This window comes from Dermochelys coriacea, chromosome 7 (genome assembly GCF_009764565.3).
Source record: "Dermochelys coriacea isolate rDerCor1 chromosome 7, rDerCor1.pri.v4, whole genome shotgun sequence".
NCBI lineage: Eukaryota > Metazoa > Chordata > Testudines > Dermochelyidae > Dermochelys > Dermochelys coriacea.
This window is the reverse complement of record NC_050074.1, coordinates 21,963,600-21,988,279: the sequence shown is the minus strand read 5'-3', so window position 1 is coordinate 21,988,279 and position 24,680 is coordinate 21,963,600.

Sequence of the window (24,680 nt, the reverse complement as noted above, 5' to 3'; positions counted from 1 at the left end):
CCACCGCTACCGCCCTGGGCCTTTAAATCCCTGACAGAGCCCTGCTGCCGAAGCCCTGGGGTAGTGGTGGCGGGGCTCTGGAGGGGATTTAAAGGGCCGGGGCAGTAGTGGCAGCTGGAGCCCCGGGGCCTTTTAAACTCCCTTCAGAGCCCGGCTGCCACTACCCCAGGGCTTGGGCAGCAGGACTCAGGCGGGGATTTAAAGGGCTTGGGGCTCCAGCAGCCGCTACCACAGCGGAACCCCAGACCCTTTAAAACTCTGCCAGAGCCCAGAGTCCTGGGGTAGTTGTGGAAGCCAGGAGTCCCCAGGGCTCCTCAGTGATTTAAAGGGCCCGGGGCTCCGCTGCGGTAGTGGCAGCTGGAGCCCTGGGCCCTTTAAATTGCCCCCAAACTCCAGGGTTCCCAGCTGCCTCTGCAGCTGGTAGCTCAGGGGTGATTTAAAGGGCCCCGGGCTTCCAGCCACCACTACCGCAGCTGGAGCCCCGGGCCCTTTAAATCAAGATTTAAAGGGCCCGGGGATTTAAGGACATGCCTCTTCCGGTTGAGGCCACACCCCCTGCTCAGGACTCCGGCGTACTGGTAAGTCCTCTAACTTACTTTCACCCCTGGTGTTTTCTCAACCACAAGAAAGAGATGGAAGTCAATGGGCATTGCTGCGGAGGGTCCATTCCTTCCAGATTCCTGACCAAGACTTTGGAAAAACCAAGGAAGAAACTGACCCCAGGGAATCCTTTTCAGATTCTATATTGAGCCCAGTGCATGCTGGGACAGGACTCTTTGGACATTTAGTAAATGAGATGTGGACACCTAGGAAGTGCAGAAGTGAACAGACCTCATAAGTTACATAGTGGCTCACAAGCAAGCTTCAATGGTTTGATTAAGTAGCTCTCAGGAAGGAAAGATGTAGCAATGGACATGAATGGAGCTTTAGTGTTGCCACTAAATGTAAATTTTCATAGAGATGTGCAGGATTTTAGCTGCATTGACTCAGCAGAGGTGAAGCGAAAGGTTACGTCATGTGTCACTGAAAATTTCTGAGTTAATTTAAAGTGAGACCAAATCCCTCCTAATATTGCTCTGCTATGGAACAGAATGTAGATACCATCTAGGTTGCTGGACATTGTTAGTGATGGATGGCTTCACTCACCAGATGGGGGATGGTGGTTAACGGCCAGTCCAGTGTCCGAGCCAATAGCTACTGAGTGACGTACTAGAGAGAAATAAATGGATTCCGTTACAGTCTTCTTGGAAGGTGCTGGCTAAAGCATGTCATTAAGTTAGCCTCTTGGATGTGGGCTGTCAAAATATTTTAACATCTGCTTCTGACCTCCAAGTGTTTTCCTTTCCTTTCACTGACTGATGCAGCCTCAGACCTCCCTTGCAGTCACAAATGGCAGCATTAGCCATTAGAATCACTCTTTGAATTAATTACCCAGAAATATGCTTTCAAATCTTCTACTCTATGCGACAGCAAATTACAGGGCCACCTGAGTGGGGTGTTTTGACTGCAGCCGTTCACACGCCATCCATACCATCTCCGGTGCTGCGCTCACTTTCCCTTTTCACAATCACTGAGAAAATAATGGGGAAATGATCTTTTTTCAAACTTGTGTGCGTGTATGTTCGTATAAGCACAATGCAGTGTTGATGAAAGGTACCAGATGGAGAACACAGGAGACTAGAGGCCTCTGTTGAGATTCAAATAATTACAGAGGACAATAAATGAAAAATAGGGTCAGGAGTGCAGGTCACAGGTTCAAAATCAGAGATCCAGAAGGGGACACTGAGCAGAAAACCTTGGACAGTGCCCACTGCTCCTCGAAGGTATCTAGGGAGCCAGCAGATAAGGCCCAGAGGAACTCCGCCTGGAGATGTAAACCAAGGGAGGAACAGAAATAGACGCCACAGTCGCTGAGCAGTTCCCCGTCCAGCTTCCTCCTCCTGGTTTTATAGATGGCCACCTGGGCCAGAGCTAGGCGGAGGTTGACGAGGAGGTCTCATGATTTCGTGGGGCGCTGGAAAGGGTGTGCATAAATCTGGAGGTATGGGGAAAGGTGCAGCCAAAACCTAAAGAGAAGATTCTGGAGGAGCCAGAAAAGGGACTGCAACCTGGCACACTCCAGGTAAATATGTGCCAGGGTCTCCCTGATGCCACAGAAGGGGCATGTGTCAGGGAGGGGGTTGAACCATGCCAGATACATGCCCATGCTCACAGCTCCATGAAGGAGCCACCAGCTGCTATCCCCAGTGAGCCGTGGGAACAGGGTAGAATATGGGCTGGCCCAGCAAGGTTCCTCAGTGAGCAGGTAGAACAAGAGCAGCAGCAATGGAACATTCCCTCCTGCTGCCAACATGCTGCTGTACTGACCTGAGAATTTGGTTTCCCCGACCCATTCATCACTTCATCTCAAACCTGGCATTACTTACAAAAGCCACATGGCAATCTTAATGCACAAGGATGGGACAGGGAATCAACTGAAGAGCACAAGTGAGTCCTATGAACAATACTGAGAGAAGTAGACACCTGCAGGCACCCAGGTGAATGTTTCGACCACAAACACCCAATGTCTTCTATATTCCCCCACTCCACAGAACCTGCCACACCCCAGGTAAATCCTGATGACTACCCTCTACAATCCCTTCTTTGTAACCAAGGAGGATTTTATTCCACCAGAGAACTGAAGTGGGAGCCGCCTTTAGAGGTCTATGATGAGCTGCCTCTGGAGTGCTCCAAATTCCTGTCAGCCCAAGGAACTGGAAACCAAGTCTGGAGATGGCAATGAACTGGTAGCTCTCTCTCACACATGGATAATTCACAGTTCTACACCTTGGCCAACACCAATACTTTTTCTGTTCACCTACTGAAATTCTGCACCCTGCCCTACAATAAGAATGAATCAGCAAAAGCTGCAGGATAATTTCAGACCAAGGATTCAGGTTCAGGCCCTTCTAGTGAGTCTGATTTTTTTTTTAAAGCAAGTGCCTCAAATGCACCATGCAACTGTATGTCTAACATGCATACAGAATTTCCACTATTACAGGTTAATGTGTAACCAGATCCATAACTCCATCTATAACATGGTCCAAACAACCTGAGTAACTTGGAACCGATCGACAAGTTTCCCAATCTCTGTGCCTGCATGCATCTCTAGGCTGTGCAACATTCGCCTAACGTCTTGGATCTGGACATCTATACTTTATCAAAATTAGATGATGGTCTTCTTTCTACATGGGACTCCTACCCCCACCCCATGCCCTGTTGAATAGCTCCTCAACCTAAGCAGACCCTATGAAAGCAGAAGGCTTTGTTTCATATCCAGCAAGGGGGCAAGTAACAGTCATTTGCAAGTAGCTAAAAGAACTCCTGAAGGGAATTTTGGAAGCCTATAGGTAATGAGTCTTTTGTTGGAATAAATAAATAAATAATGGCCTCATTTCAGGTGTATTGAGTTGCAGCGTGGATCTAAGGGCTCTCAGATTCCCTTGATCACTGACAGCAGTTTGGACATTCCCCTGCCAGTCCTGCTGGGAGACAGAATGAGGAACGGAGGGGGTTAGAGTCTCTCTCCTTCCCCTCCCTTGTCTCTGCCTGAGCAGCTCTCTTCCTACACTTCTGTTGCAGAGCTTACTGATTGGAACAAGGTTCCCTGAAGCAGAAGAAGTGAAATCAAATGAATTTGCAAAAACTGGTTTGTTTATCTTTTTTTATTAATAGCAGAACAGCATTCCCAAGGGGATAGTCCAATCTTGTAGCTGGTGACTCTTATCCAACCAGGCAAACATACACCCTTGGCTGTTTGGTATTTTTTCCCTGGCTTTGCGGTTGGGAAAGAAAAGCAACAGACTGAATTCTCCCCATCTTTTTCAGCTTTCCTTCCATCTGAACTGCGTAACCTAAGTTTTACACTACAGATTAAAGGGCTGATGCCAAAGTACTGAGCAGCCTGCTTTCCTGTTGGCTTCAGGGGAAGTTCAGGATGCCCAGCATTCGTCAGGGTTGGATTTTTAATCCCAGTGTGAAGGTCAACAGGAAAAGTGTGGGAGAGGAATGAGAGGTACCTTCGAGGAGAAATGATTTGCTCAAGGTTACAGAACCCAGGTGATGTGGCTTACAAGGCACACTGTCCACCTCTTATTATACCTTTGCTACCCCATGGCCTGAGGTCTCTGGATACCTTAACAAGATTATAATAAAAGCATAGTTACAAAAAATGGCCATATGCCCTAAATCCTTCTCAGAGCGAGGGCAAAGATCAGGGATAAAACTCTGCACTCCACAGCAAGAATGTTATATATTCTGATAAGTTACAAACACATTCTCTAGGATCAGGATGGAATCCAAAAAGAGCTTGGCTCTGGCCTTGCAGGGTACACCAAGGATCGGCTAGCTCTGAAGTATAAAAAGGATGGGCTTTACAGCTTTTGTAATGTATCCAGGGGAAAGAGAATACAAGAGCCACAGATCTTCCTTGGAAAAGAGTCCTGCTGTCTGTTTTGTCTTGCTTATAATGTAAAGGGCTGCCTATTTTAATGAATATATCTTGCTGCTCTGGATGTCTGCAGAGGACTAGCTAGCTATCCTCAAAGTCCTGTCATGGCATGCACTCTGTCTCCGATAGGAGTCTCTGGAGAATGTTCTCTGCTTTGGTTGGGCCAAAGGAATGGTCTAGAAATTAGAGGTGATTATCTCAGGACATTACAGAGGAGATTTTCAAAGGCAACTCCCACTGCAAGCCAAAAGGAGATGGGCACCTAACTGTCCCTTGTGAGGCTGCAAATCTCTTCCCACATCACTGACCTCACCGTGGGGATTGCAGTGTCCCTGTGAACACTAGGCAGTAATGAAAGGAGGTCAATATTGAGGTTTCTGGACACAGACACCACCTAGGGTTCCCCCTTGCTTGCAAGGTCCCCAAATGACTTGCTACACAGTGTCACCAGCTAAGGTGCCTGTAGGTCCTGGCTTGGATTATGCAGTCATGAAGGGCACAGCTGGCTATATGCAACAGGGATGTTCAACAGTTAGAGACAAGCCCAGCCTTGGTGTGAGCAGGTGCAGCTAAACTGAATCAGCCAAGTTATACCTGCTTATGCTAAGGCAGAATATGATCCTACAAACCCTTAGACATGTGACCAGTCCCACGAGAGTCAGCGGTTTCAGCATTAAGTCATTGGGAATATGAATGTGAGTTTTACAGGATTGGGCCCTTAATATATAACAGACTGTACCCGGAATGAATGAACATTTTCAAGCAAGCAAAGGGGAGCAAAATCCCTAAAGACTCCTGTGAGTGGGAAGGAAGGGGCAGCTCTGAAGTGTTTTTAAAAGCACTTAATTAAGGGGGTTAGAGAGAAGGGATAAGTGTGTATGTGAGGAGGGGGAGAGGGAATTGTACCTTGGTGCCTGGAATGTGGCATGTGTGTGAAACTGCTGAGAGGGATGTAATCGTCTCTGCAAATCAAGATGAGCTCGCTGGCCAGTGAAGCATGCCTGGCATTTTATTTCTCATATTGTTTGGAGATAGGGATTCAGCTGAGTGCATTCAGCAAATAAAGATCAAATAACCTGTTGTGAATAATGTTTTAAACCCGGGTTCCTATCAGGATCTAGTTATAAGCCCATATACTCTGTTGGATAAAAAATAAGTTACACATGGCTGGAGGCAGTATTACTTTCTATGGAAGATGAAATCTGTTTTGAAATAGAAAATGTTTAGTGCTTTTTTTTTTTAAGAAGGACTAGCCTGCATAAGGCTGCCTAACAGAGAGGGTTTAGGAGCTTTCAGTAATATTTCACCCACAGTACCTGCTTCCAGAGCTAGGGATTTGTGCTAAAAGAGGAGGTCAGTCCAAAAAGGGAGGGTGATGGAGAGTCCATATGGTTGGCCAAGATTTGCTCGTTATGGCTGGAATCAACCTAGTCTCTGCTGCACTAAGATTATCTGTTGTGGAGTGAAGCCCTGATGAGATGATTCTCTGCTTTCCAATGATGAGCATCTGAGAGTATGTCTGCAATTAAAAGCCTGTGGCTGGCCCGTGCCGGCTGCCTCAGGCTCATGGGGCTATTTAATTGTGGTGTAAATGTTCAGGTTCAGGCTGGAGCCTCGGCTCGAGGACCCTGTGAGGTAGGAGGGTCCCAGAGTTTGGGCTGTAGCCTGAGCATCTACATCACAATTAAACAGCCTCAGGAGCCCGAGTCAGCTGGCATGGGCCAGCCCACAGATGTCTAATTGCAGTGTAGACATACCCTGAAAGACCAGCCATAGGGCAAGGACACCACTACCCGTTACTCTCACTCACACACACCTACCCCAGTGTGTGTCTTCAAGGCTTGAGGAAACTGATATAGGTTGTACTGTTTGGGCCAGATTTGGATACCCTTATCCACTTTGAATAGCATCTTATGGCTCAAGTGCTCCTGTTTTCCTCAATGGGCTACTAGAGGAAGAAAGCTACCACTCAACATGAGTAAGAGTGTCAGAATGTGTGCCTCTGTCTTTTGAAGGAACATGGGCAGTGGCACACTGAATGATACAGACTGGTTCGCTCAGCTGTCCCAAGGTGTCCCCAAAGCAGGTCTCTTACCTCATGGGCGCCATGACTGGACATAGAAAAGTGGCTACTTGACTGACACTTTTCATGGTTATTTCAGAGCCATTTTTCCCTGAACCCCATAATTTCTTTAGCATTGCCATGATTTAAGTTGCTGCTTTATATTCCTCACACTTAAAATACATGAGTCAAGGCCTCCATTTTCATGGCCACAAAGGACTGAACAAGACCACCCTCCCCACATACACACTCGCACTTTTTGAAATCCACCAGTGATACTCCTTCAGTCAAACTGATGGGTCACCAATACAGCTGGTCAAAAAAAAGGTCATCAAAACTATTTTTTGAAGATTATTTTTTATTAAAAGCATTTGTTTTCCACAGAAAATTTTTATTTTTATTGAAAAAACAAATGCCCCAAAACCAAAATATTTGGTTGAAAACCTAAATCTTTCAGCCCAAAACAGAAATATATACGTATTAGGCAATACTACCACAATGCCTCATGGGAGTTGTAGTTCGATTGCCTCGCGTCCTATTTTCAGCTATAGGCTTTCCTCCCCAGCTAGACTACATCTTCCATGATGCAGCATGACCAGGGACTCCCATGATGCACCATCTCCCCTCTCCAAGATATATGCTGACTAAGGAGCTGGTTTATAGAAGAGCATGGGGGCATGAAGCACTCAAACTACAGCTTCCATGAGGCACCACAGCAGCATTTCCAAATTAAAATATTCCTGCTTCTCACTGAAATTTTTCAGTATTTTAATTTCCACCAAAAAAATCAAAATCAGTTCTAGTCATAAGGCTCTCTCCCCACCCTTTGTGTGCTGCCTCTTTTGCACTTTCAGCCTCTGTCTGGATGCTTGTATTCCAGGCCATCATTACTTACTCACTCATTGCCCAATCCAAAACCCATTGAAATCAATGTGTCTTTCAACTGACTTCAATGGAATTGAGATCTGGCTTTCAGTCTCCCAAGCACAAAACCGCCAATGTCATCCACTTAATTGCTTTCTTTATTATTTATCTGCAATTATTCCCTAATTTCTCACCTCATTGTAATGACCCTTTCTGAGGGAAGAAATAGAGGAACAAAATCTATGTAACCAGGGATAGTTTCCCAAGAGAAGAGGAGGAAGCCCCTTCCTTTGACACTGAACACTACAATAGGATGGAAAAAGCACTCTAGAGCACTGTAGGGAACAATCTTGCATTGGAGACTGAGTTGATGGGTTAGACAGGACATCTTCATTTTCTTGTCTCCGGAAATAAAAAGTAATAATGATATTTGTTTAGCAAGAAGTTAAAACTATTTTGTGAATAAAAAGGGAAGAGATGGTTTTATGGACTTTTTTCAAAGCTATCAGCAAGTGCTATGGGCATGTAAAGGACAACTACACACAAAAGTTCTCCCATCACTTTAGTGTGAAATCAAGGCTAGGAGTGAAAAGGATAGTGGTATTATAGGTGTATCAATCAGCCATCTTTCACACCACACATCTGAACTTCCAACCAACAAGGATTTCACATCTGTTTGAAGGAAAAACCAGCTTTCTTTCTGTAAAACTGAAATGATCTTAGTACTGAATCTCTAAAACATAACAAAATGAAGATCACCTGCAAACTTAACAGAGGTCACAGATTTTTGCCTTGACATTACTCAGGCCTAGAATGCTCATATTGGGTTAAGTGGAAACACATCCACCATTTTCAGCGTGTAACCTTAAAAGGCACCTCTACATTCTTACTGGATAGAAATGGCTAAGAGATCTGCAGAAGTACAAATATCTTTATTCCAGCTGTAGCTGTAGAGGAAGGTTATTCTGACTCAGTAAAAAGACTGGAGACCAGATTACAGGCAATACTTCGATTCACAGTGAAAGGCATGACATAAAGAAAACCCCTGTGGAATGCAGAGATGGACACATATTTAAACTGCCTGTTGGTACGCTGTGGAACTGCTGTTGTATTGTGATTGTTTTCTCCAGAAATGCTGCTTTCTGGAAAGCAGTACTTTCAGGCCAGATGTTGCAGTTCCTGCCAGTCAGCAGTGCTGGCATTCTGTGATGGAATTCCCCAAAAGCTTGGTCATTCTTAGAGAGAAGGATGGTGCTTTCAGTGCAGGGTCTTGAGTGCTCTAAGAAATGGAGGGATTCAAGAAATAATATCCTATTCTTGCAAAATACTGAGTGTCCTCAGTAATGAAAACTGAAGGTGCAGCTCACAGGACCCAGCACCTAGATCCTAAATTGGGACATCTTCAAAGACTTGGAAGGCCCCAGTGCCTTGGGTAAGAATAAGAGATAACACCCTCCCATAACATTTTATGTATCTGATTAATGTCTTGAAGCCGATCATTTTCAGTAGCATTTCCCATATTTTCTGCCAAGCTTTCCTGCTGAACTGAGCAGGAAAGAACAGCTCTGGAAACCACTCCCAGTCATTGAATACTGAAGCTGCCTCTTTAAACACGAAGTAAATCACAGGTCTTGGAGACAATGAGGTTCGTGAAAGGCAAATTAGATGCAAGTTTTGATATAAGTGCATGTATCATCAGCCTCACTCGGAGCTGCCTGAGCATTGTTTATCTTATTGCATTTGTCTCACTGCATGGGGAATCACTCAAATGAACCTTTAAGTCTACTGCAACCAATAAGAGTTTAACACTTCATTTTTAACAACTAATATATTCTAATTTTCATTATAGATGTTCTGATTCCAAACCTCCTGATATGAATCTGACAAAACTGGCAATAAAGGGAAACTGACAGGCCAGGCAGAATGGAGCTGTTTTTATGCTGCCGTTTTGTTCTCTCTCTTTTAAAATTGTTGTGAGTGAATCTAGTACTCATAGGGGATTCATAGTGCTGGAAGGCAGGTACTGTGCAAGCTTCCTCTTCACCCATCTCTGCTAATGCACTTCAAATCTGACCTACAACAGTCCCCAATGTTTCAGTTTTTAGTGTCCCCTCCCGCCAACTACTCTGCTTATGCATCTCTATTCTGGGCTTCTCTCTCCAGCTCTGCTACTGACTGGCTACGTGACCTTGAGCAAGTCATTTAACTTCTCTGTGCCTCGCTTTCCCCATCTGCGCAATGTGGTTAATAAATGCAACCAGTTTCTTAGTGTGCTTTGAGAACTGTGAATAAAAAGTTCTGTAATAGTGTGAGCTCTTAGGATGACTGTAGGCACCTAGCAGGAGGTCAAACTGAGGCATAGATGAAATGTTGTCAGAATGTCTTAAAATACCACAGAAAAATAGATAGGCACACACCTGAAAAATGGTGAATAATTCAAAATAATGTCTGTTACAGGAAAAAGGATTGTGCAACTTTGTTGACTGGCTCTTTAATTTTATGTTAGTAGGAAAAGGAAAATATGCCCCCTCCCCTTTTAGACTTGAGATTGTCAATTACCATGGTGCAGCATAGTGCATATCATTTTACTTGGTAATTGGACGTTGAAAGAGTCCAGGGTTCTAAGTCAGATAATCTGAAGGCTGAAATGCAGACAGGAATTTTTGTCCAGATGCATCAGCCCAAATGGAAAATTCCTGGAGATTGGCACATTAAACCAAGCCTTCCAGCAGATTCCTTAAAGGACAAGCTATAGCTGGTCTGCCTGGTGTGTTTGCTACTAATAAAGAGGCCTAATTCTTCACATTTGCCCATGCTGAGAAGTCCCTTATTCTCCAAGTACTCCCTTGATTATTCATAATGTAAGATGCTCTCCATTGTGAGTAAGGGTAATAGAATTGGGCCCTCTGAGACTAATTGATCGCAGCCTGAAGCATGCGATATATCAGACAAAACATACTTCCCATGCAGCCCCATGTAGCTGGTATAGGGGAGCAAAACCTACAGGAAAGAGAGGTGGAAATGCGCTGTTCTATATGGCAGGTTGCTATGTGGAAGCAAAATGTGATTTATGGACTCAAACACATACATCCAGCACAGCCCATTTGCCAGGCATGCGGAGGCTAAAGACAACTCCAGTACTGCTCCATGTGCCAGTCACATGGCCCACTTAGAACTATCAGCATTCCCCTGACACACCAGCACGTCACAGAACATCACCAAGTCCACCACCAAAAGGCTGCTGGGCCTAGGCAGGAGCCACTGAGATAATTAAAGGCAACAGCAACCAGGGAGTTAATTAAACCCACCCTGCCAATGGCAGGACCTTCCTAGTTTGCTGTCCCCTCCCCCAGCATGTTGGGGCTTCATCCTGGTCATCAGCTGTTTCTAAACTACCTCCAATGCTGAGCTGACATTTAAGCTCTTCCTTCTTCAGACAGCCCTGAAGATAAAGTGCAAGAGACTGTCATTAAAGCTAACCTTGTAATGAATGACATAAATAGATCTCGCGCTACAAAGCCCCGTGTCTCATACTTGCTGGCATTGTGTCAGGTATCATAATGCTTTTCTTTCCTGGGGAATTCATTCCTCCCACTTGAAAATCAGTAACTGACAGCTCCTGTTACCAATGCTACTTGCATTGTTAATTAGCAGCCACTTGCTTAACTTCCATCCATATAGATTTTTGGCGGCTGCCCCCACTGGCTTCCCACGCATTTAGCCACAATTTGTAGCTAGAACAGAAGACCTCCCTGAGATCCCTGGAGTGCTGCAGAAAATGAAAGGCTCCTCCCAGCAAATAGACTTCCTTGAAGCATCATTTACAGTTTGCTTTGCTTTCTTTATTTTTTGCAGGGAGTGGAGGGCTGGCCAAAGGTGCAGGATTGACAGCTATGGAGGGAATGATGTTTTCTGGTTATTCACGTAATTGGGGCTGCCCCACGGGCAGCAGCAGCACAGACATCCCACGTACATTGTTCCATGCCAGCATGCCCCGGCATAGGGGCAAGAGGGACGCTCAGTCAGTGCTCATTCAAACTTCTGCCTCATTAGAGCGATTGTCAGCACCGCATGTCTGTGGGTGGTGTTGGCCGTGTGGACACCTTTCCACTGGGGAAATACGCAAATCATGATCACAGATTCATTCTGCAGAGGCCATCATCAGGCACTAATGACTTTCAGTCACTATTGACGTGGACTGTTAAAGTGAACCTAGAGGTATGGGGTTCCTTACATTCCTTATTAACCCCTGAAACACTGAGTAGGGCAACCATAGGTCCCTTTTTGGCTGGGACAGTCCCTTTTTTAAGCCCTGTCCCGGCCGTCCCGACCTTTATTTCAAAAGGAGGCATTTGTCCTGTTTGATCTTGCTGACTGGATCAGTTGGCAGAGCAAACGCGACAAATGCCCACTTTCGTCAAAAAAGTGGGGTGCAGTGTGAAGGAACGTGTGAGGACGGGTGAGCAGAGAGCCAGCCCCTCCCTCCCCCGGGTGGGAGGTAGAGCTGGGCGGGGAGGCAGCGTTACAGCATGGGGGGGCAGGGTTACAGTGACGGGCATCGGCCTCCTGAGGGGGATGGGCAACAACCTTGTCAGGGGGCACCCGCAGGGTTCCAGCGACGGGCAACAGCCTGGTGGGGAGGGGGGCCTCAGGCAAGTGGCTGGGGGTGTCCCGTTTTCTCTTTGGAAAATATGGTCACCCTACCACTGAGTCACAGGCACTCACTAGCAAAGTGTGTGAATAATGGATTGTTCAGTTCACTGGCCATTCCAAAAAAATCAGGGGAAAAATGTTTTCAGGTCAAGCTGAGAATAAAATGTTTCAGCAAATCAAAAAGTTGAAAAAAAGTTTGACCCAAAATATTTCATTTTGATCTTGAGCATTTTTTTTAACATTTTTGAATTGCTTAAAATAAAATAGAAGGAAATTTCAAAACAAAAAATCATTTTGAACCAAAAATCAAGATGTTTCATTTGGAAAATGTTGAAACAAATGGTGGTGATGGTCGGAGGGGGGGACACAGAGGGGAGTTTTCAGCGCAAACAGTTTGGCAAAACTAACACAAATTCTCAAAATAGTTCAGTGTCATGAATCTGCATGTTTCACCAAAAAAAAGTTTGGGCCAAAAAATTTTGCCCAGCTCTACACATCACTCTTTGTCTGCATTATTTACCCTCGAACTGAATTAAACTGATGCGGGGGGTTGGACATTTTGGGGACTTCATCTGCTTTTCAAGGCTGCCTCTACCAACAGCTGGGTTTGTCTAGTCTATCACTAGGATCCTGCAACATTGGTGTGAGCAAAGCACCACAGCAGAATTTTACTGAGCTTGTCCAAAAAGTCCTTTCTCCTGCTCTGATGCCAAACCTAAGAAACAAAGAGCCATAGGGAAGGGTAAGCCACAAAAGACTTGAATCAGAGAAGCACCCAGCTTCATCTGAACTAGCTTCTTCATTTAACTCCACAAGGCTACAGCGCTTATCAGAACAAGATTGCTAGATGACTAACAATGGGTCTAAACCCCCAAAGGTCCTAACACTCTGAACATGGAGGAAATACAGCTCTGGATTCCAACCAGGATTTGGAAGCAGTGACTTGGCCCCCATCTCTCCTAAAAACCGTGGGCAGCCAGGCTTTCTTGTCATAACTTAGCAATTCTGTTTCTGGTCCTGGTCAATGGAAAGTGGGGTGTGAAAATGACAAGGTGGAAAGTTAACTGGAGCTTTTTCATAGCCACAAAAGGATCAGGATTTGGGTTGTGTTCAAGTTTTGGAAGACAGTTCAGGGTCTCTCATCTTGTCCTACCAGGTTCAATGTTCTGTGAAGAGAACCTTTAGCCATCTCATCTCTCTCCTGCACCTAAATGAGGTTGCCATGTCTTATTAAGGAAAGGAAAGTTGGGGACTCCCAACCAAGACATGCGATCCAATGGTTCAGCTAGCTCCTCCACTTTTGACAGGCCCTGATAAAATTAAAAGGGCCATTGCAAGAGCGAAGAGTTACTGAGAGGTGCTACTAGGATAAGGCCGAGGTGGAGTGGGGTAATCATGCCTGAAAGGGAGATCACACCAGTGAAAGGAAAATGGAAGGGAAACTCCACAGTTTAACCTTGCATGTGCCATGGGGCTATTCACAGTTCCATTGAGGGCAATGTGGTGTCTTCGTGCCAACGTAGTACATTCACTCTGTCGTCTCTGATCTTACACTAGAGAAATGTGATTTTCACCCCTTGCTCAGGGTGTGAGTTCATGTCACCCCTGAACCTAATCGTTCTGGACTGCTGTATCCTCTCCAGGCCAGAGAAGAAACCACAAAGTGCCTGATATACATCAGGTGATGACTGGAAATGTGATCATTAATTCTCTGCAAGACACGGCATCAGAGCAGGAAGTGTCAGTTATTAATGAAATACTGCACCAACAGAATTACTGCTGATCATGGCTTTTTCTTTGCACATTACTTTTTTGCTCTGAAAAGGTTTTGACATACAATCAGTGGAAGGGACATGAGGTGAGGCACCTTTCTAACTATGTGTTTTCCCTCACTATTTACAATAACTAGAGCTCGACAAAGCTGTTGAGACAAATCCCCAGCCCAGACAAGATCATTACGAATCTGAAAACTGGCCTAGGCCCTCACCAACGTTCATGTACATTTCTGCAAACCTCAAACCATGTTTGGGCTTTCCCTGCCCTCCTTGTACACAGTTCCAATCTCTCCCTGTCCCATGACTTTGAACATATTCTGGATGCATTAGTAGACCATTATCCTTTCATCTCTGATTCTTTAGTCCCCCTTCTAGGGTCTTTGGGACCCTCCATCGTCAGCCTTGTTCCCTCCATCGTCAGCTTTCTGGGAGGGCTGGTCAATACCCCAAATCCTGAGGAAGGATCTTCAGGAGAAGGATGGGGATGAGCAACCTGCCCATGTCTCAGTGCTGCAGCTTCAGGACCCCCAAAAGACTCCTCCAGGTCCCGCTAGTGCTGCATGCTGAGAGACAGGTGAGTCCAGGTGTTCCTGCATTACAGAATCCTGGAATGGGTGGGGCAGAGGTCCTAGTTTAGGACTTTGGTTGGAAACTATGTGAACCTCAGTGGTTTCAGCTGAATTTGTTTTGAGTCATTTGGATTAGTCTGAACCTTGAAATTCAGGATGGTGTAAAACCCATGGCTAAGGAAACCATAAAGTGCCGTGCCATATACCCTGAGATACAAAAGGACCAAGGGGCAAACACCTTCAGCCTGAGGCTGCTCTAAACTGAGCTGGGGCCCCAACTTTTCCATAGCAATCCCAGCAGAGGGGAAACACAAATGTGGCATTGGCCTAAACCAATGTTGCTACTCCCTCTATTCACAGCCTTTGCTTCAAGGTCAGCTGAGGAGTAGGGCTGAATCTGTCCCCAAACTATTTTCTTTGTAAAATTTGGTTTTCTCCATGGCACATGCTCTATGGCAGATTTGTTATTGTAGAATTGCTAATGAGTGCTGGGATGCTCGCTGGTTTGTTATTGTAGGGTTGCTCATGGGCACAGGGTTCCAGACATTAGTTTCTTATTGTAGGATTGTCATGCTGTTGGCATTAAAAAAAATTTCATTAAGATTTGGCTTGTGGGGATGACAAGGATGAACAAATTTAAATTATTAAATTGATTTTGCAAAGAGATATACACATCTGTCCTGGGAAGCTGTGACTTTGATAATGAGCTGAACATGAGCTCCCTGTGTTATGCTGTGGTCAAAAGGGCTAATGTGATCATTGGATACATAAACAAGGGAAATCACAAATACAAATAGAGATTATTTACCTCTGTATTTGGCACTGATGTGACTGCTGCTGGAATACCGTGACCTGTTCTGGTGTTCACAATTCAAGAAGAATGTTGATAAATTGGAGAGGGTTCAGGGAAGAGCCACAAGAATGATTAAAAGGTTAGAAAACCTGCCTTATAAAAAGGAACTCAAGGAGCTTAATCTATTTAACTTAAAAAGAGGTAAAGGGTGACTAGATTACCTGCATGGAGAACATATATTTAAGAATGGACTCCTCAATCTAGAAGAGAAAGGTATAACATGATTCAGTGGTCAGAAGCTGAAGTTAGACAAATTCAGACTGGAAATAATGTGTACATTTTTAAGCGAGAGTAATGAGCCATTGGAACAATTTACTAAGTGGGATGGATTCTTTGTCACTGGCAATTTTAAAATCAAGATTGGATGTATTTCTAAAAGATCCGCTCTAGGAATTATTTTGGGATCGTTTTATGGCCTGTTTTATACAGGACGTCAGACAGCACTAGATGATCAGGATGGACTTGGAATCTATGAATTAAAAAAAATAGATCAAGTTTTGTGTCTTCACCCTGAACATAGTGCCCCTTTAAGCATGAGTCTAACTGAACAGTTGAATGAGAAGCCCAGGCAGAGCTGTTGTCCATTCAGAAAGCCTGGGAGTGAATCAGGTTCTTTGGATTCAGAGTAGCAGCCGTGTTAGTCTGTATTCGCAAAAAGAAAAGGAGTACTTGTGGCACCTTAGAGACTAACAAATTTATTAGAGCATAAGCTTTCGTGAGCTACAGCTCACTTCATCGGATGCATTGATGCATCCGATGAAGTGAGCTGTAGCTCACGAAAGCTTATGCTCTAATAAATTTGTTAGTCTCTAAGGTGCCACAAGTACTCCTTTTCTTTTAGGTTCTTTGGAAAGAGTCATTAACATTTGTTTAGTTATTTTCAAGCAGAAGTTGGCAATCTTTAATCTGTGAAATTTCCCATAATTTATTGACACTTACACATCTTTCTTTTCTGCAGAAACACTGCTGTTTTTAATTAGCACAAATTAATCAATAGCAGGGTCCATGCTGCGTTCCATTGAAGCGCAGGTGAAGCTTGCTCGTTGCATGCTAAACATAACAATACATAAAACTGACAACTTGAGACAAAGCTTCCTGGGGCTGCACTTTTCAGGAGGCAGGAGAAAGCACAGCACTGAAAGCACTGCTCAGTGTGTACCCTGCAATAGAAATAGGTGCTTTTAATTATGTTTGCAACACTTTAGTAATATTTCAGCTCAACATGAACGAGGAGGAGGAGTAGAATGGATCGATCCTTCTGTCTAGCAATGTCAGGTGAGAGGTTAAAAGACCATCAGGGCATTTTTTGGAAAAGAGTAAAGATATAGCCCTAGTGTCCTTATAAATGTTCCCACACACTCACTGTACCAGGCTCCTGATGTCCCAGGCTGTGTAAGACCTCGAGCTGAACTCACAATGGCTACTATGCATGTCTGCACCAAACACAAAAGGAGCTTTGAGCTCCCCTGAATTGCAGACACTAACGTTCCAGGACAAATTTTCTCCCACAGCCTGGCCCCTTTGCACTGTTCAGGTGCTGCAAAAAATGCCAGATATTGGTCATAACTGGCCAGCTGACAATTTCCCAAGTAGGGGAAGCTCTCAGCTGAGGTAAAGCCCTCTCATCATCTCTGCATATTGGGTGACCAGGGGTGTGGCCAAAGTACCAGTACACTCCATGACTTCTCAGCTGCTGGGTGATCTCTTGGAGGCTGCTGCCAGCTGGTTTAGATCGAGTACCTTTACAACTCATGTGAACGGGAGAGATGTTGAAAGGGCCCAGCAGGCAGAATGGTGGTTCTGCGCAAACCTTGAAAGGTTAGGAAGTTTGGTTCCAATACAAAACTTGGATACATACCTGGAAATCATCAGAACTTCTTTCGCCTGGTAATGGTGCCTTGTATAGATGTAAAACCACTTCTTTTTACTAGTAGTTGACATGTTAGAAGTATTCAAAAGCTGTCCCCTGCAGTAGCTGGATGTTCTCAGAGGATGTCAGATCAATTGCTGCTAAACCTAATAGAGTTTCTACTTCAGTGTCAGTTTTAGGGGCTTGTGTTTTTCCATCAGAGAGACGGCCCACACTGACTGTCAATTACAGTGGCCACAGATCTGTAACACAGATCCACAGATACCACCTGATTAGCTTTTCACATGGTTTTCTGATTCTTGTTCCATTTCTGGCTGCAATCAGGAAATGCACAAATGAAAGACATTTTCACCAAGCTAGGAAAACTTCTTCAAACAAATTTGGTGTTGGCTGGAGTTTGGGCTACCTTTCAGATGGGGTTCATTTCAACTTTGCAGTGAAGGTTCATTGAGGGAGGCTGGGGCCTGGGTGGAGCATTAGGCAAAGATTAAACCTTTTCTTATTTTATACAAATCAGCTTGTCTATTCTCAAAAGAAGTGCAAAAGATATTTCAGGGGGTTGTTGGAATGCCACGGAATGCTAGTCTGTCTGACTCCTCTTCTGACCCTTGTTCTGTGTGCACATCAGTTTCCTTGCTCACACTGACATGGTTCCTGGAATGCAAAACCTTCTCTTCCCTCTGTGCTTTGCTTTTGTTTAACCTCATCAGTCCACAGCTGCATCTGCCATGGAGACACACACCACTGCCTTGCCCACATGGTGTGTATACCACGTTTATAAGACACAACACAATTCTTCCCATTCCCCAGCCCTGAGGAGTCAAACCTCAGAAAAAGTGCATGTTTCCCCGCTTTCAGCCCATCATGCTGCATCTTCAGGAAGCAGCAATAATAATCATTCCAGGATCAAAACCTGCTTCCCATTATCTGGCTTTGGTTGATGATGATGTATGAAGCAGAGAGAAAAGTGACAGCTTGATTTTCATAGGTTAGGTGTTGACCCTGCTGGGCTTAGTGTAGCATGAAACTAGTTTTGACTAGTAAACTGAATAAATATGCCAGGGAAGTCATAGAGGGACAAATATATATGCAAGGCCGAGGAGCCAGTTTTACAGAATGATTTTGATTCACCACAGGGCTCAGCTGAAGCCCTGCGTATTAAAAATGTTGTAAGCTGGAGCTAGGAGAAAGGGGAGTATTTCACCTTATAATCTCTTACCAATATGTAGCCTCCTTTCAGACTTCAATATGTGTATCAGTTAGGAAGAACCATGACAGCCCAGTGCTGGAAGATCTAGATATGCTGCCCACAACCAGCCCAGAGAGAACAAAGAGCAGAAGATGAACAGAAGCGAATCTATTGGAATTTACTGGAATATAAATGAGGCAAAGAAAGATTTTTTTTCTGGCAATAAGCATATTATATGTTACATGAAATGCAAGGTTAATCCAAGAAGCATCTAGCAGAGTTAATGCTCGGAGTTGTTGCTCTGCAATATAAAAATCAAGGGTCACCTGATGAAATTACTCCAGCAGGTTTAATACAAAGAAGAGGATGTACTTTTTCACACAATGCACAGTCAGCCTGTGGAACTCATTGCCATGGGATGTTGTGAGAGCCAAAAGTATAAGTGGGTTCATTAAAGAACTAGATAAGCTCATGGAGGATAGGTCCATAAGTTGTATTAGCCAGGATGGTCAGGGACGCACTCCATGCTCGGGATGACCCTAAACCTATGATACAGTTCTTTGGTGATCTGGAAGCCTACTTTTGTCATCTCCGACTTAAGGAATATTTTCAACACACCATGGAACAGTTCACTGATCCACAGGAACCCTCCTACCAACACTACAAGAAGAAGAATTCTGCATGGACTCCTCCTGATGGTTGAAATGACAGACTGGTCTTCTACATAGAGTGCTTCCACAGACATGCACAGACTGAAATTGTGAACCAACAGCATCACTTGCCCCATAACCTCAGCCGTACAGAATGCAACGCCATCCACAGCCTCAGAAACAACTCTGACATTATAATCAAAGGGGTTGACAAAGGAGGTGCTGTAGTCATAATGAACAGGTCGGATTATGAACAGGAGGCTGTCAGGCAACTCTCCAACCCCACATTCTACAGGCCACTCTCCTCCGACCCCACTGAGGAGTACCAAAAGAAACTACACCATCTGCTCAAGAAACTCCCTGCTATAGCACAGGAACAAATCTACAAGGACACACCCCCAGAGCCCCGTCCAGGAGTATCCTATCTGCTACCCAAGATCCATAAACCTGGAAACCCTGGACGCCCCATCATCTCAGGCATCGGCACTCTTACTGCAGGATTATCTGGCTATTTGGACTCTCTCCTCAGACCCTATGCTACCAGGACTCCTAGCTATCTTCAAGATACCACCGACTTTCTGAGGAAACTATAATGCATTGGTGATCTTTCTGAAAACACAATCCTGGCCACCATGGATGTAGAAGCTCTTTATATCAATATTCCACATGAGGATGGACTACAAGCTGTCAAGAACAGTATCCCTGATGAGGCCACAGCACACCTGGTGGCTGAGCTTTGTGACTTTGTCCTCACCCACAACCATTTCAGATTTGGGGACAACTTATACCTTCAAGTCAGTGGCACAGCTATGGGTACCCACATGGCCTCACAGTATGCCAACATCTTTATGGCTGACTTAGAGCAACATTTCCTCAGCACTCGTCCCCTAGCGCCCATCCTCTACTTGCGCTACATTGATGATATCTTTGTCATATGGACCCACAGAAAGGAGGCCCTTGAAGAATTCCACCTGGATTTCAACAATTTCCACCCTACCATCAACCTCAGCCTGGACCAGTCCACACAAGAGATCCACTTCCTAGACACTATAATGCAAATAAATGATGGTCACATAAACACCACACTATACCGGAAACCTACTGACTGCTATACTTACCTACATGCCTCCAGCTTCCATCCAGGACACATCACACGATCCATTGTCTACAGCCAAGCCCTAAGATACAACTGAATTTGCTTCAATCCCTCAGACAGAGACAAACACCTACAAGGTCTTTATCAAGCATTCTTAAAACTACAATACCCACCTGGGGAAGTGAGGAAACAGATTGACAGAGCAAGACAGGTACCCAGAAATCACCTACTACAGGACAGGCCCCACAAGGAAAATAACAGAACAGCACTGGCCATCACATGCAGCCCCCCGCTAAAACCTCTCCAGCACATTATCAATGATCTATAACCTATCCTGGAAAACGATCCCTCACTCTCACAGTCCTTGGGAGACAGGCCAGTCCTCGCTTACAGACAGCCCCCAACCTGAAGCAAATACTCACCACAGACCACACCACAGAAACACTAACCCAGAAACCAATCCCTGTAGCAAACCTTGTTGCATACTCTGTCCCCATATCTACTCTAGTGACACCATCAGAGGACCCAACCACATCAGCCACACCATCAGAGGCTCATTCACCTGTATGTCTACTAATGTTATATATGCCATCATGTGCCAGCAATACCCCTCTGCCATATATATTGGCCAGACTGGACAGTCCCTACGTAAAAGAATAAATGGACACAAATCGGACATCAGGAATGGTAACACATAAAAGCCATTGGAGAACACTTCAATCTTCCTGGACATTCTGTAACAGATTTGAAAGTAGCTATACTTGAACAAAAATACTTCAGAAACAGACTTCAAACAGCAGAACTAAAATTCATTTGCAAATTTAACACCATTTAATTTGGGCTTGAATAGGGACTGGGAGTGGCTGGCTCATTACAGAAGCAGCTTTGCCTCTCCTGGAATTGACACCTCCTCATCTATTGTTGCGAGTGGACTACATCCACCCTGATCGAATTGGCCCTGTCAGCACTGGTTCTCCACTTGTGAGGTAACTCCCTTCTTTTCATGTGTCAGTATATTTATGTCTGCATCTGTAACTTTCACTCCATGCATCTGAAGAAGTGAGGTTTTTACCCACGAAAGCTTATGCTCAAATAAATCTGTTAGTCTTTAAGGTGCCACCAGACTCCTTGTTGTTTTTGTGGATACAGACTATCACGGCTACCCCCTGATCCTAAACCTATGATTGCCAGAAACTGGGAGGGGAAGATGGGGTGGATCCCAGCAATTGCCCTGTTTTGTAACACTCCCTCTGAAGTTCTGGTAGTGGCCACTATCAAAGACTGGATACTGGGCTAGATGGACTATTGGTCTGACCCAGTATGGCAGATTTTATGTTCAGAGAACTTAACAATTGAGGTTATTATGATGAGTGTTTTATATTTTTATGTATTTGTGTAACTGTAGCTTCTAGAGGCTCCACCCCGCTTGGGGCCCCTATTGTGCTAGGTGCTGTATGCACATTTAGGGCTTGATTCTGCAGAGTGCTGAGCATTCTGGGACCAATCCGGCCAAGCACTATGGTCAACTGGGTTGTTTAAATCTAAGCACCTGCTTCAGTGCTCTGCTGGATGAAGCCCAGAGTATCTTGGCACTTGTAGGCTTGAACTCTTACTGAAAGACATAAAGTTTAATTTGAAATGACCTATGGGTAAAGGGTTTGAGCAGGGTAGAAACACAATGTTCAGATCTGGATCTGGATCTCAATATCGCCAAAACTATGGGGTCATCAGATCTGCGGTTCTGGTCTAGTCTGGTCTTTTGAAAGCCAAATCCTGCTCCTTAGACCCCTGGCTCTGTAGAATTGCTGTAGAAAGCTAGAGATGGGCTGGGGATTTTGCAGTAGCATCTAGGCCCTTATTTTGGTGAAATAGGTGAAATATGAAATGAAAATGATCTACTCACATGCACCAGGCAGAACATTTCTAAGGGGTTCCTTCACATCTTCATGAGTTAGTCACATAGCCTTTGTTCTTATCCTTTATATTATCATTATCAGCAGAAGTAAGTTGTAACAGTTACTGAAGTCCTAACATGGAGAGATACAGACTGACAGTAGAGGGTGGTTGACTTTAAGTACCCAGTTGTTGGAAATCTAGATACTCAAGACAAAAGACTGGTTCTTACCCAAAGCTAGTTTAACAAGGAGAGGTTGCTTTGGCAATGAAGTTACCTGGCAGGGGTTTGTGCTCATGTGGGGAAGCTGGCAAGGGTGTCATCAGATCTTGGAGGGGAGCCTGAACATTTGAAAAGGGCAGAGGCTGGACTGCTCAGGACCCATTTTCCTCCAGTCCATGAGGCAGAAGCAACCCAATGTGTAAGACCTCATGAGGAGGGGGACACACTCCCTGCCTGGTCCCTAAGGATTCCCAAGGGAAGGCTGAGCTAGACTGTGAGGAAAATGAGGCAGGGATCCATGCACAGTGCTCATTGTTTTGTACTATCCCATACTTTACATGATTAAGTATGAAAGAGCATAGCTGTGTTAGATTCTGTGCAAAGTGTCTCTCTGTATGCTAACTGCTTTACAATTGTTGCATGCCCCTGAGAATTATACTGTAATCCAAACCTTCACACTTGGAGGTGGAGTTCTGGAACAAGGTGTGTTTAAGTATGGGGAACTCTGAGGGGTCACCACTGCACCCAGAGAAGCTAGGCATCTGGACAGCACATTCCAGCTCTTAGAGGGGGTGCCAGGTAGAAGGTCTGCACCCTGAGAATGTGCTTAGGGTCTTCCAGGTTTGGGCAATGGCTGGACTCCATCCAGGGAGTTTAAAACACCCAGGAATCTAGAGTCTTAGCGGTTTGGATTCCCCTCATAGCAGTCCTAGTGAATGGCTGGAAGGGGGCATTCACCATGCCCTGACAGGGGTGCAGGGAAGAAAGATAGAGGTGTAACATGACTTATATTTAATATCTAATTCAATACCCATGGAAGCAGGACTGGTTCTAGGGCAGGCAAGCAGGGCAGTTGACGTGGACACCAATTTCCAAGAGGTTGCTATACCACTGTGCTGCTAGGCTTTTTTCCTCCTGTATTTTTTTTTTTGCTCGACTCTGATTGGCCAGATAATATTGCTCCACTGATTGGCCATTGACATTTTTGGAGGTTTTTTGACTAGGCCATCGGGCAGGGGCACTGAAAACACTTTCCACCCTGGCAGGCAATTCAGCTAGGGCCTAGGGCTGCTCCTGAGTGGAAGTTTGGAAGCTGTAACACAAGTGTTTAAAGGCTGGATCAGAAGAAGCTTAGCTCACGAGGGTTGGGAACTCTACTTTCCAAATCTTCTGCATCCTCAGGGAATTTGTTGCTCCTCCAGACTTGAATGAAGCAGAGGTGGATGGGGATGGCCAGGGGGCTCTCACCAGGGGCAGATATGCTGTATTAATCTTCAGTGATGCAGCAGTGAGGACTAACTAGAGTGAAGTCAATGGAGTTACACCAGTTTGTGAGCAAGAAGAGAATCAGACCCCCTGACTTTTAATTCCCTTTGAAAGACCCCCCCTGCCCCCCCCCCGGACAATGAGGGTTTCCACCTGGTGAAGAGAAAATGCAGAAAAAATGCCGCCAGTATTAAAATGCATTTTCTATTAAATATAGAGGGCAAGTGAGATAAAGTAAGAGAAGGAGAGATCCTGGAAGAGGTTTATTTAATATAAACTACATTTATATTTTTGGTAAGTTGAAGAACACAAATTAAACACTTAATGCATTCCATAATACTGCAGAAACATGACCTTGACATTGGCATAGAAATCAATTTCAGTTTTTATTTAGCAGCTGCATAGCCATTTAGAACATGAACTTCAATAGGACTTGAGTTAACAACCAATAATCTCTGCACCCCTTTGCTCCAGGCATGGTCATGGGCTGGTTCACCCGCATTTAGAACGCAAATATTTGGCTTCTTTTTTTATTACTATTTTTTATAACTATTCATTTAATTTGGCACCTGTCAAATTAAAAGTCTGAATTCCTGTCCTGACTCCAAGTCAAGTCTCAGGGCTGCAAGTTCTGCATTCAAACCCAGCATAGCTCCCCAGAAGAAGTATATTCCCTGGCTTCAATCCTGCTGACTGTTCCACGTGCTTAGATACCTGCTCCCAGCTCTATTGACTTCAATAGGACTATGCCTAAGCATAAGATTCTGCATGTACAGAGCAGCTTGTGGGATCTAGCCCAGTGTTTGGCATCACATGTGCAAATGTTTCCTTCTTTGCTGGCTGAGGCGATTCTTTGCTGAAACCTCTCTCAGGATTCTCTTTCTTAGCAGATCCAAAGTATTTCTACTTCCTCTCCTAGATGCATCATATTGCATCCCTGATCGGATGTCTCATGGAAATGGCACTTCATGTAGATGCATCTTCATGGCTAAGGAAGGTCACTACAGAATCAGGTTCGCCTTGTTTTTATCTTCCCCTTCCCTAAAGCTTCTTAACCTCAGCCTCCACCTATTTGCTTTACCCAATGAGTGGGAGGAAAGCAAGAAACTGACAATGTAGTAACTCTGCTGGCACTTGAGTTCCTGGCCAGTTAGCATTCCACACAATAATCCTGCCCTCGAGGAGTCACCATACACTGAGGGGGCTGAGGCCATGACGATGCTGTTCC